The sequence below is a fragment of the Eschrichtius robustus genome, chromosome 2 (assembly GCF_028021215.1).
Source record: "Eschrichtius robustus isolate mEscRob2 chromosome 2, mEscRob2.pri, whole genome shotgun sequence".
Lineage (NCBI taxonomy): Eukaryota > Metazoa > Chordata > Mammalia > Artiodactyla > Eschrichtiidae > Eschrichtius > Eschrichtius robustus.
Genome location: NC_090825.1, coordinates 109,471,447 through 109,490,349, shown reverse-complemented (window position 1 = coordinate 109,490,349; position 18,903 = coordinate 109,471,447). Strand labels below are relative to the sequence as shown.

At 36.0% G+C, this 18,903-nt stretch overlaps 1 protein-coding gene across 2 annotated transcripts in view; it reads left to right on the top strand.

Moving 5' to 3' along the window:
- The window catches only part of FNIP1 (folliculin interacting protein 1), a 127,102-nt gene that overhangs the window by 30,052 nt on the left and 78,147 nt on the right, over positions 1 to 18,903 (top strand). The gene's annotated exons all lie outside the window — the stretch shown is intronic.

The window sequence follows — 18,903 nt, the reverse complement described above, 5'->3', positions numbered from 1 at the left end:
CAGTACCCCCTCAAGTGTAGAAATTTCTGAAGAATTTAGGATATATCATATATTGTAATACTTCATCATATAACAATTAATATTTTAGTACATACCCTATCTTCTTAGGTTATAGGCTTTTCCAGGGCTGGGATGGCCATTTTTACCTCTACAAAAGCCAGTTTTGGCTTTTATGTATAATAATAATAAAGATAGATACTTGCAATGCTAATATTTCTGGAAGCATAGAATAAAAATATGTATTTTTATATCTTAAACTTACTGTTGTGCCTGGCACAAAATAGGCCCCTAGTTTAGGTGTGTTCAATGAGTAAAATGCAATTAATTAATCAGTTAATAGTCACTTTGTATTGTATATTTATAATATGCCATGCATTGTTCTGTATGCTTCATACATATTAAATTTCTCTAAATCCTTACAACAATTGCATGAAATAAGTATTGTTATTTACATTAATAGTTGTAGTATTTAACGATACAGCTAATAAATGACTGAATTTGGACTTGTACCTTGGTCTTTCTGTTTTAAAACCACTTAATTGCTATACTCCTTCCCATAAAATGTGTTTATGTGAATTTATGTTTCTAAGATTTCTAAATTTATGTTAGGCATCCTAAGACACTCTCATATTTAAGTGCATGGTCGTAAATATGAAGCTTACTCTGTAAATTTACAGTCCTGAAATATAGCATAGTGATCTGTCCTGTACATTGCACTCTTAATAAAAACTCTGAATTCACAAAAATTAGAGGGCAGTGTATACCCATCATAACTTCAAAATTGGAAGTGGTCTTCTAGGGATTCTGATCGTAGAAAGGGAAAACAACTTGCCTAAGAAGTGAGGCTCAAACCCAGACTATGTAACTGTGTATTGAGGTGTAAGCGAAGGTTTATAACAGAGACTGCAAGGTACAGTAAAGTAAGATAAAATGATCTCTCTCTCTTACATATTAATTAAAAAAAAACAAGAAGTAGGTAGGTAATTCTTGGCCTGTAGACAGTGCAGTTGCATGAAGTCATTTAATGATCCAAACTAGTAGATGTGCTAGGACAGCTCTGCCATGTTTATCATGTGGTTTCCCTTTCTGAGTCCAAGGGGGCTGCACTAATTGTTGCTGTTTCCCAGCTATCAGGAAGGGGCAAGGAGCGAAGAAGGAAAGCAGTTTGTATTTAGGGAGATGGCCTAGAAGTTGCACATGCTAGTTCCTCTTGTAGTCCATTAACTTGAATTTAGTAATGTGGTCATGCTGAGATGCAAGGGAAGCTGGAAAATGTAGTCTCTAGCTAGGTAACCATGTGCCTCTGAAAACTCTAGTAGTTCTATTATTAAAAGGAAAAGAGGGGCTTCCCTGGTGGCGCAGTGGTTGAGAATCTGCCTGCCAATGCAGGGGACACGGGTTCGAGCCCTGGTCTGGGAAGATCCCACATGCCGCGGAGCAACTGGGCCCATCAGCCACAACTACTGAGCCTGCGCGTCTGGAGCCTGTGCTCCGCAATGAGAGGCCGCGACAGTGAGAGGCCCCCGCACCGCGATGAAGAGTGGCCCCCACTCGCCGCAAGTAGAGAAAGCCCTCGCACAGAAACGTAGACCCAACACAGCCAAAAATAAATAGATAAATAAATTTAAAAAAAAGAAAAAAGGAAAGGAGGACAAAACCCTAGGGAACAGTTGGTAGTCTTAACCTACAGTCTTAGTTTTCAAAGTTTTCAATATGAATGACTGTAGAGATTTTAGGATATAATGGTGAAACCTTAATAGTGTCCAATAACAATGATAGGGCTAAATGTGGGGCATTCGCTAGATAATGAGTAAGAGGTAAATTAGAGGTGTGCCAGGCAACAGCAGTGGTTCATTAGGCCACTCTGTGATGTTTCAGTTTTCCAATACAAAGGCTTTTCAGTTGAAAAAGCAAAATTATGATGGGGAGATATGGTAGAAGTACGGATTCAAGATTGGAAAGCGCAGCCAGGAGGTTGTCTTGAAGGTATGGGATCTAGGAAAATGTAGCTGGTAGTAAAGGGAACATTGAAGTGTCAGGCTGCAGAAAGTCTGGTTTAGCCAGAAGTCTTCTGCACTGGAATGAATGAACTAGAGAGCTTGAGTAACTGGAGGGACAGGGTAGGATGGAAACAGTTATTTATTCTACAACTGAACAGAAAGATTTTTGGGGGGATTAATTAGTGTCTTTTTAAAAAAGTTTTATTTCTTTTTGGCTGCGTTGGGTCTTCATTGCTGCGCGCGGGCTTTCTCTAGTTGCAGCAAGTGGGGGCTACTCTTCATTGTGGTGTGCGGGCTTCTCATTGCGGTGGCTTCTCTTGTTGTGGAGCACAGGCTTTAGGTGCGCAGGCTTCAGTAGTTGCAGCACATGGGCTCAGTAGTTGTGGTGCGTGGGCTCTAGGGTGCGCAGGCTTCAGTAGTTGTGGCTCGCAGGCTCAGTAGTTTTGGCTCGCAGGCTCTAGGGCGCTCAGGCTTCAGTAGTTGTGGCTCGCAGGCTCAGTAGTTTTGGCTCGCAGGCTCTAGGGCGCTCAGGCTTCAGTAGTTGTGGCGTGAGGGCTCAGTAGTTTTGGCTCACAGGCTCTAGGGCACTCAGGCTTCAGTAGTTGTGGCACACGCGCTCAGTAGTTTTGACTCGCAGGCTCTAGGGAGCTCAGGCTTCAGTAGTGTGGCTTGTGGGCTCTAGAGCGCAGGCTCAGTAGTTGTGGTGCACAGGCTTAGTTGCTCCACAGCATGTGGGATCTTCCCGGACCAGGGATCAAACCTGTGTCCCCTGCCTGTGCAGGCGGATTCTTAACCACTGCACTACCAGGGAAGTCCCAGTGTCTTTTTTTTAATTGAAGTATAGTTGGTTCATGATATTTTAGTTTTTAGTATAGAGCAGTGATTCAGTATTTTTTATAGATGATACTGCATTTAAAGTTAATACAAAATAATGGCTATATTTCCCTGTGCTGTACAATATATCCTTATTGCTTATTTATTTTATACATAGTAGTTTGTATCTCTTAATCCCTTATCCTTGTCTTGCCCTTCATCCCTTCCCTCTCCCCACTGGTAACCACTAGTTTTTTCTCTATATCTGTGAGTGTGTTTCTATTTTGTTATTTTCATTGTTTGTTTTATTTTTTATGTTCCACATATTAGTGGTAACAGAGTATTTGTCTTTCTCTGTCTGACTTATTTCACTATCCACATTGTTGCAAATGGCAGAAATCCATTATTTTTTATGGCTGAATAATATTTGTGTGTGTGTGTGTGTGTGTGTGTGTCTATCACATCTTTATCCATTCATCTTTTTTGACGGACACTTAGGTTGCTTCCATATTTTGGCTATTGTAAATGTTTCTGGGATAAACATTGGGACACATGTATCTTTTTGAATTAGTGTTTTCATTTTCTTTGGATATATGCCCAGGAGTGGGATTGCTGGATCATATGGTAGTTTTCTTAAAATTTTTTTTTTGAAGTTTTTTTGGGAACCGCCATACTGTTTTCCATAGTGGCTGCACCAATTTACATTCCCCACTTTTTGCTTTTGTTTTTTAATGATACTGGACAAAAGAGGACTACTTCTGTCTTTGTACTGCAGGCTGTATCCCCATTCCAGACGGATAGACATTGTACTTTGTGAATACATTTTCTTTATTGTGTTGGGGGTGCCCAAGACCACCCCAGGTTCACTGATTCACTGGAAGAACTCACAGGACTCAGCATATAGTCAAACTCAGAGCTAAAGTTTATTACAGTGAAAGGATACAAAGCTTATACACATCAGCAAAGGAAAAGGCACACGGAGCAGGGTCCAGAGAGAATCGGGTGCAAACTTCCAAGTACCCCTTCCCAGTGGAGTCTCACAGGATGCATTTAAATTCTTCAGCAATGATGTGCTATTTATTGGGGACTGATCAGATAGTGCCCAAAGTTTTTATTAGATACTGGTCATGTAGAAATCTCTGACCAGCATGTACCAAAATCCAGACTCCCAGAAGAAACGCAGGTATTCAGCATAAACCATATTTTGTACAGTTGTTTAGTTATAGTAAGCCACACTTATCACTTAGAGGAAGTTTCGTATCAGTGTAGAAAACTGTTTACCAGTCAAGTTCCCAGATGCCAGCTAAAGGCCAATCTTACAAGCAGGCCTTTCTCAGGATCGCAGACTTAGGCTTGCCATGTTAACTCCTTTCTGCACGCTCTTCTCTGGCTTTATTCATGCTGGTTTTCTAGGTTTCTTGTAGAATGAATGCCATGCCCCCAAGTAGGCAAAGCCAGAAGTAATAATTTATAAATTGCTTTCTTGTATATTATCTTATTTGATTCTCCCCACAACTCTTGATTGAGGTTAGTAGAGGAAAAAAATTTTATTAACCAATTTATGGGTACATAGGAACTTAAGGAACAAGCACATAGGAACAAGCACATAGGAACTTAAATAAGGAGCTTAAGTGATGTCCAAAGCTGGTAAAAGTTGGAGGCCAGGTTATGTGAGTTCCAAATATTTTAAAAACTCTTTAAAAAAATATTTATGAATTTAAATTTGATCAGCACTGAAAGGGAAAATTAAAGGAAAAAAAGGGACATTTAAAGTTAAACGTTCTGTTAGCTTCACATAAAATCTCCCTAATATTTATGTTTGGGACCCCTCTCCCCCAATTTTGGAAAAGGAAAAGAGGATAGTATAGTCAGTTTATATTATGTTTAGAATAATTATTCTCGCTTTTAAGGATAAAGAGTTGGGAGGGAATACTGAATGCATTATCCCCCTGAAATGACAAGTAGGTACTGAGATATTTTTTCATTCTCATTAAAAAAAAAAAAAACTAAACTAAAATCCTATTTCATGTTTTGTTAACATTAAACTGATCTCAAGATACAAAAAAATTCATGAGAGTTCATTCAAACATTAGTTTTTAGTTTTGATCTATTGACAGGCTACTAAATGTCAACCATAGAATACAGCTATGCACAAGAGAAGTATGGTCCCATCCTCACAGAGCTTATGGTCCAGTAGAAATGGAGACAATAAATAAGCAATTACGACAGTAGTCTCTTCAGTGCCAGAATGGAGGATGTACAGAGTGTCAGTTTAGAGCTCCATTGAGGTAGAGAGAGGAATGCTATGGAGGCACATGGGAAGGGAACCTATTCCAGATGTAGGGTGGAGGATTGGAATGACGAGGAAGGCTTCTTGTGGGAAGTAACATATGAGCTGAGACCTGAAAAATGAGCCAGGCTAATAGGGGAGGACAGAAAAAAGTGTGCTAGACCAAAGAAAAAGCACAATGAAGAAGCTTGAAGTGAAAACGTTGCATCTAAAGAACTGATTGAAGTGGATATGACAGGAGGTGGGAGGAGGAGACAATAGGTAAGAGCCAAATCTATTAAGAAGTTAGATCTTTATCCAGAGAGCAATGAGGTATTAACCAGGAATTTTTAAGTTAAATGAGTGACATGTTAAGGTTTTCCCACTTTAGGTACACTGTGGAGAATAAATTGGAGGAAAGCAGGAGAGACTGGGAGACTAATTTAAGCAGTGAGATAGAATAAACAGGACTTGGTGACCTCTGGATTTTTGGTTGAGTATCTAGGTGAATGGAGACTTTTGTAGGTTGACGTTAGAGAAGTAAACTTTTAATTAATTCAGCTATTGGCTTTCCTCTTTTTTTTCCTGTTTTGGAACACGTCCTTTTTCTTCCATTGTTTCTTAGTGTTATGGTACTTTGCTAGTTTTTGAGCTAGTGGACATCAGACTTTTCTCTGGCTAGTTCTTTTCTATCCTGAAACTTTTCAGTGAAAAAACACATCATGTTCTGCCATAAGATTATGAAGGTTATCAAGTTATTTTGTATTCCTTGGAGCAGAGTCTGATGGTGTACATGTTCTTTTGAACCTTGTTTTCTTCATGTAATAAGTACCTTGGAGATCTTTATATACAGCTCTGTCTTACACTTTTAAAGGCTTACACAGTGTTCCACTGAATGAAGGTACTGCAATTCCTGCAAGTCTCTTATTGATGGGCATTTTAGTTGTTTTTATTTTTTCCCCTTAATACATTTAGTGCTGCAGCAAACATGCTTATATCTGATTATATTAAACCCAGATTTGTATCACAAGTCTGTCATGAATGAGCCCTGAAATGTTGGATCTGTAAATTTATTCAATTTACTTTTATGTCTTTATGCAGGCTTCTAACTTAAATAATCAAAGATGGATTTTTTTGGTTCTGAAGAACGTAGGGGCAAGACAGGAATAAAGACGCAGATGTAGAGAATGGACTTGAGGACACAGGGAGGGGGAAGGATAAGCTGGGATGAAGTGAGAGAGTGGCATGGACATATATACACTACCAAATGTGAAATAGATAGCTAGTGGGAAGCAGCCACATAGCACAGGGAGATCAACTTGGTGCTTTGTGACCACCTAGAGGGATGGGATAGGGAGGGTGGGAGGGAGACGCAAGAGGGAAGAGATATGGGGATATATGTATATGTATAGCTCATTCACTTTGTTATAAAGCAGAAACTAACACCATTGTAAAGCAATTATACTCCAATAAAGATGTTAAAAAAAAAGATTTTTAAAAATAGACTTACGTTTTAAGTGAAATAAGTCAGAGAGAAAAAGGCAAATACTGTATGATATCATTTCTGGGTGGAATCTAAAAAATAATACAAATGAATCTATTCACAAAACAGAAACAGACTCACAGACATAGAAAAACAAACTTATGGTTACCAAAGGGGAAGGGTGGGGAGGATAAATTAGGAGTATGGAATTAACAGATACACACTACTGTAAAATAGATAAGCAACAAGGATTTACTGTATAGCACAGGGAGCTATATTCAATATCTTATAATAACCTATAATGGAAAATAATTTGAAAAAATATATAAATATTACTGAAAAAAACAAACTTAAGTTTTTAGAGCAATTTTAGGTCCCAGCAAAATTGAATGGAAGGTACAGAAATTTCCCATATATCCCCTGCTCCCCACACATGAAAGATGGATTTTAAAAGTTTCTGCCTAATGAATTGTGGTGAAGCTCTAGAACCACTGTGGCAGATTTTATATATCTTTAACAAGTAGCAGGACTATTAGAATTAATTATAAAGTATTACAATTAAAATAAAGTTATAGTTTTTATAACTAGGACAAGAAAGCATTGTACTTGGAAGAGATACTTCTAGTAACAGTATCAGTAATTCACCAAATGTTTATTGAAATCTTGATCTGTGTGACAGTGTTTTAAGTGTTGAGATAACACACTCTCCCTATACTAATCAAAGAGATAGTCCTGTCTTATAGATGAGAAATCTGAGGACTAGAGAAGTTAAGACACTTTTCTAAGATCACAGTCAGTATGTGGCAGAGTTGGGATTTAAATCCAAGTTTGGCTGATTGAGAGCCCATTCTGTTTATGTCATGTTGGGTGTGGAGAATGATTCTTGGTTTTAGCATATTGTCTGTTAGGATTTGGTTTAATAGCCCATTATATTAAGGCAATTCTGTTACTTACTGCATTTGTCACATCAGCATAATACACAGATGCACCCTCTGTTTTTTCTGGAAGAATATGCTGATATATGTTAAAATGCAAATACCCAGAGAAAGACAGTGTTTTTAAAGCAAGCTGAAATGTTTCTATTTCATGAACCAACCAAGTAATGTAACTTGATAGATGTATTGAAGTTTATAAATTCAAAGGTAGTATTTTGTGTTAGACTTGTCTATGTGAATTCAACGTAGAGTTCAGATTTGTGAACCAATTTTCATATTGACCTTTCTGGGTCCTGTGATCATTAGGGCCTGCTTTTTAGTTGTGTGTCATCTGGGTAGAACACAAGCTTGTGGCTTTTAAGAATGTGTGTGTGTGTGTACTTGTTTGAAATGACAGAGTTGGGACACAGGGAAGTTGAGAAAGGCGCTATTCTGTTTTCTTGTTTATTAGATGAACCTGAGTTCCTCATAGATGGGGGTTGTTGAAGAGTTGGGTTCTAGCTATGGTTGCCTGAGTACTCTGCCTAGGACCTGCCCTTGTGGAGTTAAAGAACCCTTAAAACAAGTTGGCATTCCTAGTCTGTACCACTGGCCAGGACGGCACTTGGTTTATAGAATACTCAGGTTGATTTTCTTTAATCATATATTTTTAGTAGAAGAGATAAAAGAATTGAAAAGTAGTCAGTCATAATTTGTTTCTGTAAAAATCCCAGATTCTTCGGTGAAACAAAAGAACAGGATGTCACTTATGAAATGGTAGGACTGGATAGATGGACCTTTTGCAAAAAATAGATTTTGTCATTGGCAGTAGATTTCTTAAAAGCTCCCAGTGTCCCATGGTCCTGTTGCTAGGATTAAGCCTTTTTGCATTGCAGCATGGAGAGGCTTTTATTTGAGTTAAATTCAGGCTTTTTGGTATGTCACCTGACAGTCTTGTGGTTTCAGATGAATATGGTTCATTGCTATTATTAACCTGGGTTGGCATTTGTACATAACTGGAGTTTTTAGGGATTTTGAAAAGCAGAATTGCTTAAGAGAAATAGAGATGCTACTAACATACAGCTTAAGATTTTATTTTCAAATGTTGTTAATGTCAAAATCAGCCCAAATCTAGTTATAAATTTAGTAATGTAACCATTTTAATGCTGCGATTTTAGGTAGACTTATTTTATGAATAATTGATTAAAATTATGGTTATAAATCTAATTAGAAGGGCTTGAGAATGTTTTGAGCAGGTGGTACTCATTATCTTAAAGTCTCTATAAATACTACATTTTAGTCCTTGGCGTTATGTGTGTCTTACTCTCTGTCATTTACTGCTCTTCTTTCTCATGTTTACGTAGGAACGCTCACTACAGCTATTTGAAGAGCAGTGTACTTTTGTTTATCTCATACACATATTTATAAATAAAATTTAAATTGAAAACTTGACATTGTATTAGTCAGCTTATTGATCATAATCCAGTTATTTTATAGTTGATGTTATTCTTTAATTTTACTGATATAGATCTGAATTTATCTGGTAGTATTTTTGATGCTCTTGTAAACATCTTAATTGTGTGTCCCCACACATTTATGACTAGAATTAAATGATTTGAATTAGTAGTGAATTTAGACTAAGGTACATTGATTTTATATTTTAAATAAATCCTACTATGAAAGTAGGATTAAAAATATTTAAAAATACTTTTTCAATATGTGTAACCCAGTTGAACAAAATGGATACTGGCTCTCTCAATTGTTTTAGCTCGTTTTAACATTCTTCCAGTGTTTCACTGCAGTTTAAGTTCTCAGGTATGTAGAATTAATGTCAGAAAGTTAAAAACCACATAGGTCAGGTGTATTTCAGTTGGGCCTAGGTGTTGCTGAAAAATACTAAGTAAAATATGATAGCAGATATGATACATGGTATCCTCTCATGGTATGGAAATTTGCTGTTGCTGAGGTTCCATTTCACAAAGAATTCATGTTATAGATTGTCACTTTTTCTTCTCTGAAATACTTTATGTAAATTTTACTTTGTGCATATTATTTTATACATGTTAGATTATGGGATAAGTATAAATGAATTTGGGGATTTTACCTAATGCTGGTAATAATTTATATTTTTATCTTACGGTATTTTTTCACATGTATTACCTAATTTGATTAAATGAAGATAGTAATCCTATAGCCAAGTAGCTGACTATACTTGTCATAGAAATGTAAATGACAGTCATTAGGATTTCATTAATATTCTGGGTATAATTGAACTTAGTATGACTGAAAATAAACATATTAAAGATTAACTCGTCTTGGGACTTCCCTGGTGGTCCAGTGGTTAAGACTCCACGTTCCCAATATAGGGGGCCTGGGTTCGATCTCTGGTTGGGGAACTAAGAATCCCATATGCCACAACTAGAGAGCCCACGCACCACAACTGCTGAGCCCACATGCTCTAGAGCCTGGGTGCCACAACTAGAGAAGCCCGCATGCCACAACTAGAGAAGCCCGCGCACTGCAACGAAGACCCAGTGCAGCCTAAATAAATAAATAAATACAAATTAAAAAAATAAAGATTAACTAGTTTTATTATAATATTTAGTTTATTAAAATGTAGTTGGAGAAGAATCATTAGATGTTAGCAGCCTATATGAAAATCATGATTTTTCTGAGAAGAAAAAGACCTAAATTGATCCTTGAATTCTTTGGAACTGAGATTAACAAATAAATCATGGGGTTATTTTTCAGTCAGGTTAGAGGATTATAATTCCTTAGATAGAGAAATAATTACATAAAGTCTATAATGTAGGCTTCCAGCATTAAAATGGTATCTCCTGAAATAGTCACTCATTCACTCATTTGTTCAGTGAATTAATTGAAGTTCTGTTATATTGCTCTCTCTCTCAGCTTCTCACTATTGTATTCAGGAAGATATTGAAACATGATAAGCCAAAACAAAATATAACCTAAAATGATTACAAGTTGTTAATCTGGGGGGAATTTCCGCTGTTTACAAAATCAGTTAAATTATATTGAAAACAAAATTGGTGCAATAACAGCACCTTGTCACTGGTGATCCTATCTACCTAAGAAAATTAATTATTTTAAGCACTTCTTTAGTTGTGTGATTCCTAGTAGAAATGCAGTAATACTCTGAATAGTGATCAATATTTTCCATTCTTTAAAAACTTTCTATAATGTAACGTTTACATGTATTTTATGGTTCCTATAATTTTCTATATATGGTTCCTCTAATTATGTATATATTCTGACATTAGGTCTTTCAACCCTTGAGTTGGGGTAGAATTATCATATTGAGTACTTAACTCTACAAAAACATTGAGTACTGTCTATAAACTGAGTAAGCAGTTGTCTGATGCATATGTAATCCAGGTGTATATATGTTCTTTTATTAATACTATATTGAATTTGTAGTAGCTTTCAGTCATATTTTCTCAGTTACTGGATGCTAAAATTTTTTTAACATTAAAAACATGTCCTTTTCGTATTATGTATATTGTTAGGATCCATGAAAACATAGACGTTGTTGTTGATAAATGTCACCATATCTACTCTATATCATGGGCATGCTCCTGTGATTCAGAGGACCCATGGGGGCTCTTGGCTGCACCCTCCAACGTATGTTACCATAAAACCCAGAGTGGTTTAGCTACCCAGAGGATTTTTCATTTAATTTTATAGCTATTGTATTTTTAAAGGTTATGTTTATACATATAGATACATATTTTGCTTAGATAAAAGGAAAGAATATCTTACTAAAATGGGTAGGAGGTTATGGATGCTTTTAATTATGTTCTTATCACTTACCTATATCTTCAAATTCTTCTGTAATAAACATGTGTTCTTATGTAGTAAAAAATTTTTAAATTAAGTTTTTTATTGATGAATAGAAAAAATGATGATGAAACCAGTGCTAATCCCCTGCTCATGTTCACAAGTCTCCTTGCAATAGGAGAATTAGATATTACCTTAGTAGATGAGTTTTATTGAAGTTTAATGTTTCTTGATTATCCAGAGAAGCCATGTACAGTATATTATTTGCTCAACATTGATGGACTCATTTTTTCATGTCCTCCAAATACAAAATTTCACAATGATGACAGACTTATTAGTAGTAGCCATCAGTATATTCACATTGCCCCCTTAACACCATGGATAGACTGCACCAGCTCTCAAATTTTGGACAGAGTCAGAAAATGTAGTTCACTTACTGTCTGTTAGACTCTTATCATACCTAGCTAAGTGTTGATAAGCATTATGCTTTTTTCTTTTCTTTTCTTTTTAAAGACCTGGATTGAGAATAAGGTAGAATAGTTAAGAGACTGTGAAATATAACCTTCACACTAAATGACCTACTTCCATAAAACCACAAATCAATTTTTCTTTGTGCTTTTAAGTATGTGATTTGACATAGTTTTTAATTCTACTTAGGTAAGGGGCAAAGAATCTTGGGTGATTTTCTTTATATGTCCCTTCTATCTTTCCATTCATATTTGTTCACGCGCACATACACACACACACACACACACACACACATACTCACTCACACACTCATACACAAAGACATTCAGATTTAAATTTGCTAGTCCTCAAGAACAAAATCTTTTTACATAAATGCTCTGAAGTGATTAATGTGTTTTTGCCTTACAAGAAATAAAGTGTGTGTGTGTCTCAAAAAAAACAAGGTGTCCTTTTACTAGAATGATTGGGAATTGCTGATATAGACCATATGTTCACAATGATTGTTTTTTTAAATGCACAGTAAATATATCAAAAGGAAAATAAGAAGCTCTCTTATCTGATACAGTTGGGACTTAGAGTTTAGTGGAAAAGTCAGTTGAAGTGAGGAATTTATTGTATACATTGTAACATTTTATTTTCAGCTTAAAGCATGTAAATATGCATTCGTTTGCCAGTCCTTTGCTGGTCAGTGTGTTTTACAGAGGGAATAGTGAATGTTATTTCTCCATCATGGGACCAAAAAATTAAAATGTTATCTAAAGTAAAAAAGCATTGTAAGACTTCTATACTTTGCTTTCAGGAGATGTATTTAAACATTGGCTAGTTAGCAGCAGATTTTTCTAAAGCAAAATCTGTCTGCAGGTTTTAAAAAACTCAGATCACTTTCCCCATGTACAGAAAATGTTTCTCCAGTTGGCTCTGGTACTTTTGGCTCTGGTGCTTTGAGGTTCTGATGGTGACCAGTTCTTGGCATGTCAGTGTTAGGTTGGGAAAGCTTTTTGCTTGTCACTTGTAGCCTAATTTAGCATTCTTCCTTCTCTATCTCCCTCCAACCATTGTTTCCTTCCTTCCTCAGTAATTTATCCTTTATCAAATTCAAAATGTTTTCCAGTACTGAGGCAATTAATCTATCAATACATGCATAGCTTTTGAAACTGGGCTGCTCTCTCCATTTCTCACAAGAGGACAGGTTGTTAATGTTTTCTCAGAGTTGTTCTGCATCATCTTGCATGTTTCCATTTCAGTGAGACACCAGTGATGGATAAGGCTCAGGAGAGAACAACTAACATAGTGCCAGGTACATAGTAGGCACTGTACAAATAATTATTGAATGAATGAAGTTAAAATCCATAGGTGTGCTGAATATACTGTTTAGTAAGAGATTATTCAAGTTGAAGTGAAAATGTCTTATTTAGGTAATGTGTTGAGATACAAACTAGTGTTTAGTCTGGTGTTTCTCAGTCTTTTTTTTTTTAACATTATCATCCTGCTAGAGAGCATTTTTTAGACATTATTTCCCTTAATTGCCACCCTCCCCCCTTGAACTTTTAATACCACAGATATATTGTGTATTTTCTTACGTATTATGGCCTTTTGGAGGTCCACACCCATTGTAACACCCAAGTTTGGTTTTGGTCTTCTTTCCCCCTTCTCCCCCCATTAACCAAATTTGCTTCTTTGGAAGCCATCTTGCTCTCATTGAGAATGCATGATTTAGCTTTAATTTCATAGCCAGTAACATGTATTATAGAAATTCATATGGTCTTCTGAGTTGCTCTGTCATTGTGTAAAGGGAGTTGTCTATTCCAGCATGTTTATTTTTCATTAACATTCTTTGAAGGTGTCAGATAAAAGACATACAGAGCAGATAAGCTGACATAAATTATAAATAACATCCATGTAGAGTCTTAAAATAATTTGTGGTTCATCACTGAACAGTTTTCTTACTAATGTTTAAATTAATATTATGCTCAGTACAATAGCTTAATACTGAGGATAGCTTTGCTGTAGTATATAGACAGCTTTTGTGAGTGGTTATAGTGTGCTTACCACTGTTAATGATTAGGCTTAATTATGTCTTCAGTTAAATTCTGATAAAAAGAGGAAATGTGGGCTTCCCTGGTGGTGCAGTGGTTGAGAATCTGCCTGCCAATGCAGGGGACATGGGTTCGAGCCCTGGTCTGGGAAGATCCCACACACCGCGGAGCAACTGAGCCCGTGAGCCACAACTACTGAGCCTGCGCGTCTGGAGCCTGTGCTCCGCAACAAGAGAGGCCGCGATAGTGAGAGGCCCGCGCACCACGATGAAGAGTGGCCCCCGCTTGTCGCAACTAGAGAAAGCCCTCGCACAGAAACGAAGACCCAACACAGCCAAAAATAAATAAATAAATAAATAAATAAATAAATAAATAAATAAATAAATAAATAAATAAATAAATAAATTTTAAAAAGAGGAAATGCAATGAAGTGGAAAATATGGTGAATTAGATGTCAGAGTTTGGCTTCTAGTTAATAAAGGATCATTCTAAAGTCTTTGATTTTCCATGTCTTAGTTGTTGTAAATAGTGCTGCTGTGAATATTGGGGTGCATGTATCTTTTTGAATTAGAGTTTTTTGGGGTTTTTTCCAGATATATACCCAGGAGAGTGGGATTGTTGGATTATATGGTAGCTCTATTTTTAGGTTTTTAAGGAACCTCCATAAATGTTTTCCATAGTGGCTGTACCAGTTGACATTGCCACCAACAGGGTAGGAAGGTTCCCTTTTCTCCACACCCTCTCCAGTGTTTATTTTTTGTAGGCTTTTTGATGATAGCCATTCTAACCTGTGTGAGGTGATACCTCATTGTTGTTTGATTTACATTTCTCTAATAATTAGCGAAGGTGAGCATCTTTTCATCTGTATGTCTTCTTTTTTTACATTTTCCCTGTAAATTTATTTAATTTAATTTTTATTTTTTTATTTTATTGGAGTATAGTTGATTTACAATGTTATATTAGTTTCAGGTGTACAGCAAAGTGATTCAGTTATACATATACATGTATTCATTATTTTTCAGATTCTTTTCTCATATAGGTTATCACAGAATATTGAGTAGAGTTCCCTGTGCTATACAGTAGGTTCTTGTTGCTTATCTGTCTTGTATATAGTAGTGTGTGTATGTTAATCCCAAGCTCCTGATATTTCCCTCCCCCCCATGTTTCCCCTTTGGTAACCATAAGTTTGTTTTTGATATCTGTAAATTTGCTTCTATTTTGTGAATAAGTTCACTTGTATCATTTTTAAAAATCAGATTCCAACATATGAGTGATATCATATGTTATTTGTCTTTCTTTGTCTGACTTAGATCACTTAGTATGGTAAACTCTAGGTCCATCCATGTTGCTGCAATGTATGTCTTCCTTGAAGAAATGTCTATTTAGGTCTTCTGCCCATTTATTATTTATTTATTTTTATTATTGTTTTTATTTTTGGCTGAGTTGGGCATTCGTTGCTGCGCACGGGCTTTCTCTAGTTGCGGTGAGCGGGGGCTACTCTTCGTTGCGGTGTGTGGGCTTCTCATTGCAGTGGCTTCTCTTGTTGCGGAGCATGGGCTCTAGGTGCACGGGCTTCAGTAGTTGTGGCACATGGGCTTAGTTGCTCTGTGGCATGTGGGATCTTCCAGGACCAGGGCTTGAACTCGTGTCCCTTGCATTGGCAGGCAGATTCTTAACCACTGCGCCACCAGGGAAGCCCAAAAAGCACACATTATTAAGTGTATAATTTGATTAATTTTGAAAAATGTATACATTTGTTTAACTAAAACCCCAGTAAATATATAGAACATTTCAGTCACTCCATTAAGTTCCTTCATACACCTTTCTAGTCCATTCCCTTCATACCCTGCCCCTGCCCAAGCACTGCTTTGGTTTCTATCACCATAGATTAGTTTTACCTGGTCTAGAACTACATATAAATGGAATTACCAATATGTATGCTTTTGTGTCTGGATTTTTTTCACTCAACATTCTTTCAGAATTCACCTATGTTATGACTAGTAGTTCATTCCTTGTTATTTCTGCATAGTATTTCAATGTAGAATGCATCATAGCTTGTTTATCCATTCTCCCATTGATGGTCATTTGGGTGTTCCCGGTTTTTTGCTATTAGGAATAAAGCTGCAAGAAGCATTTTTATGAAAGTCTTTGAACATATATTTTCATTTCTACTGGATAAGTATCTATGAAAAGAATTGCTGGGTCATAGCTGCCAAATAATTTTCTAAAATGGTTGTACCCTTTTATACTCCTACCAACGATGTATAAGATTCCACATGCTTCATATTCTTACCAACAACTAATGTTATTAGTCTTTTGTGGAAGGGTTTTAATTTTCATTTATCTGATGATTAATACTGTTAGCATCTTCTCCATGTGCTTTGTTCCTTCACCATTTATATATCTCCTTATGTGAAATGCCCAAGCCTTTCACCCATTTTAAAATTGGGCGAATGGTTTGTCTTATTGCTTTGTAGGAGTTCTTTGTATAGGCTGTTTACAAGTCCTTCGTCATTTATATACATTGCAAATATTTTCTTCCAGTTTATGACTTGCCTTTTAAAAAAATTTTGCCTTTTGATGTGCAAGTTTTAAATTTTAATGAAGTCCAATTTATCAATTTTTCTTTTATGCTTAATAACCTTTGTGTCTTTTTTAAGAACTCTTTGTACTCCTTGATTGTATAGATACTCTGTGTTTCTTTCTAGAAGCTTTATAATTTAAGCTTTTACATATAATCTTATTTTGAGTTAACAGAGAATACTTTACAAATGCTTAGATAAGTTCAGGAGCAAAGCATTCTAACTTTTTTATTATTGTTGAGATAAATTTCACATACTGTAAAATTCACCTGTGTATAGTATACAGTTCAGTGGTTTTTTAGTATAGTCACAGAGTTATGCAGCCATAACTGCTATCTAATTCCAGAACATTTCATCACCCCACATGCTTATGAAGTAAGTCAGACAGAGAAGGACAAATATTGTATGATATCACTTATATGTGTAAATAAAACATACTAGTGAATATAACAAAAAGAAACAGACTCACAGATACAGAGAACAAACTAGTGGTTACCAGTGGGGAAAGGGGAGAATTTCCAAGAAATCTTACGTTTCCTAGTCAACATATTTTATTTTGCCACAGAGACTGCTCACTTTTTACTCTCTACTGTCCCTACATTTTACAACCTATCCTTTATTTTCCTTCACCTACTTTACAAAGAATATAGGACTCTTAGACATGAGTCCCCTCATCCTTACCTTCATATTTATAAATCTTTCTGTATCCATGTCCATCTTTGCTTCCTTTCTGTCCTAGCAAAGGGGTTATCATTTCTTCTGAGGTTAACCCTTTCATCTGTACTCTGTATCCTATCCTCATCCACTTCCTTAGACGCCTTACTTTGTCAGCCACCATCTCCCTTCCACTTCACATTCTTTGTCATGAATATGTAAACATGTTCAGATGTGTCCTTTTTAATAACAAAATAGCTGTCACTCTACTTCATGATTCCTTTTCTTTTTCTCTTTCCTTGACATTTGTCTTAAACTCACTATTTACTCTCATTTAGTCCTCAATTCTCTGCAGTTTGACCCCTGTACTCTATCCTTAGAACTGTCCTTGTCATGGTCACCAGTGACTTCTTTGTTTCTAAAGCTAGTGGATGCTTTTTAGTAGCAACTGTGGTATTTCTTCTTCCTCTCTAAAGTCCTCCTCTTTCTTGGTTTCTTTGAGACCAGATTCCTGATTTTAATTCCATATCAGTCTGTCCTTTTATAGTTTCCTTTGCATAACATCAAAGCACAGTTTAGTAAAAGCTGTTCAGGGGAATGCAAATCATTGTGGTCTAAGGATGAATCTCTGGTTTAGCTTGAATGTCTAGGATAAGTTTTTCATCAATTCATAGACATTTGCTAAGGATTAAATACAGGAAAACTAAAATTGTATTTGCTGTCAAGATTTGGGATGAAGATGTGTTATGTTGCCAGTTATGGATTTTTTAACATGCATCGATAGGGTTAGGGTTAAGGTTCTCTTAAGGAAATGAAGGAACGCAATCAAATGCTGTGACTGATGAATTGTGAGGAATTGACCATTCAGCCTAACAACAGACAGCTCCTGGAACGACAGTTCTCTTCTTTCTTGGCAACTGTCCTACATGTTGTAGTGCCTTCAGTTCACTAGATTAGTATCTCCATCATACAATTCATTGTTTTCTCTCTTTCCCTCTCCTCCTCATCTCACTCACTCCATTAGTCTTTTTAATTGTGAAATATAATGTACACAAAACAAATGCAGTGGACTTTCTTTTTTTTTCCTCTGGGTACTGTATCTGTGTAAACATTATCAAGTCAAAAAATAGAACATCCGCAGTGCCCCAGTCCTCCTGGTATAACCCTCACCACCCTCACCTAACTCCCAGATATAGCCACTCTCCAAACTTTTGAAGCCATCATTTCCTTTGTTTTGCTTATAGTTTTAAAAACTAAATATTCATCCCTTGATAAAACTTTACCTGATTTAAATCTTCCTATAAATGGCAAAATACAGTAACTATGTTTATGGGTGTCATTGTGTGTCATTGTCTAATTTCTTTTGTTCACAGTCCATTTATGTTTTTGCCTGTAGCTGAAGTTCATTCATTATGTTCGTTGTGTGGTGTTTCATAGTATGAATATTTACCCATTTGGTTGGTAGGTATATGAATAGTGTCCAGTTTTCAGCTATTATGAACAGTGCTGCTATGAACATTCTTGTATAATGGCATACTTTTCTGGAATGGAATTGCTGGGTCAGCTTCATTTTTACTAAATTTGTCTAATTAGTGTACATATTTAAAAAACTATTCTCTAAAGAGATTATACCATTTTCACTCACACCAACTATATATGAGGATTTCTACCCCATTTTGTTGTTCATCACTTTACTTGTTTTTGTTTTATAAGGAATTAGCTACTGTTATTTAAACTAAAAACTGTTTCTGTTTTTTCATTTTGATATTAAAGTAACAAAAGTATTTAAAAATCTGGGTTAGCCTTATGCCATCTGAGTCCATGCCAGGAAATTAATATGTATTTTCATTATATTAAATGTACTTACATATTTTTATTGTTAGCTA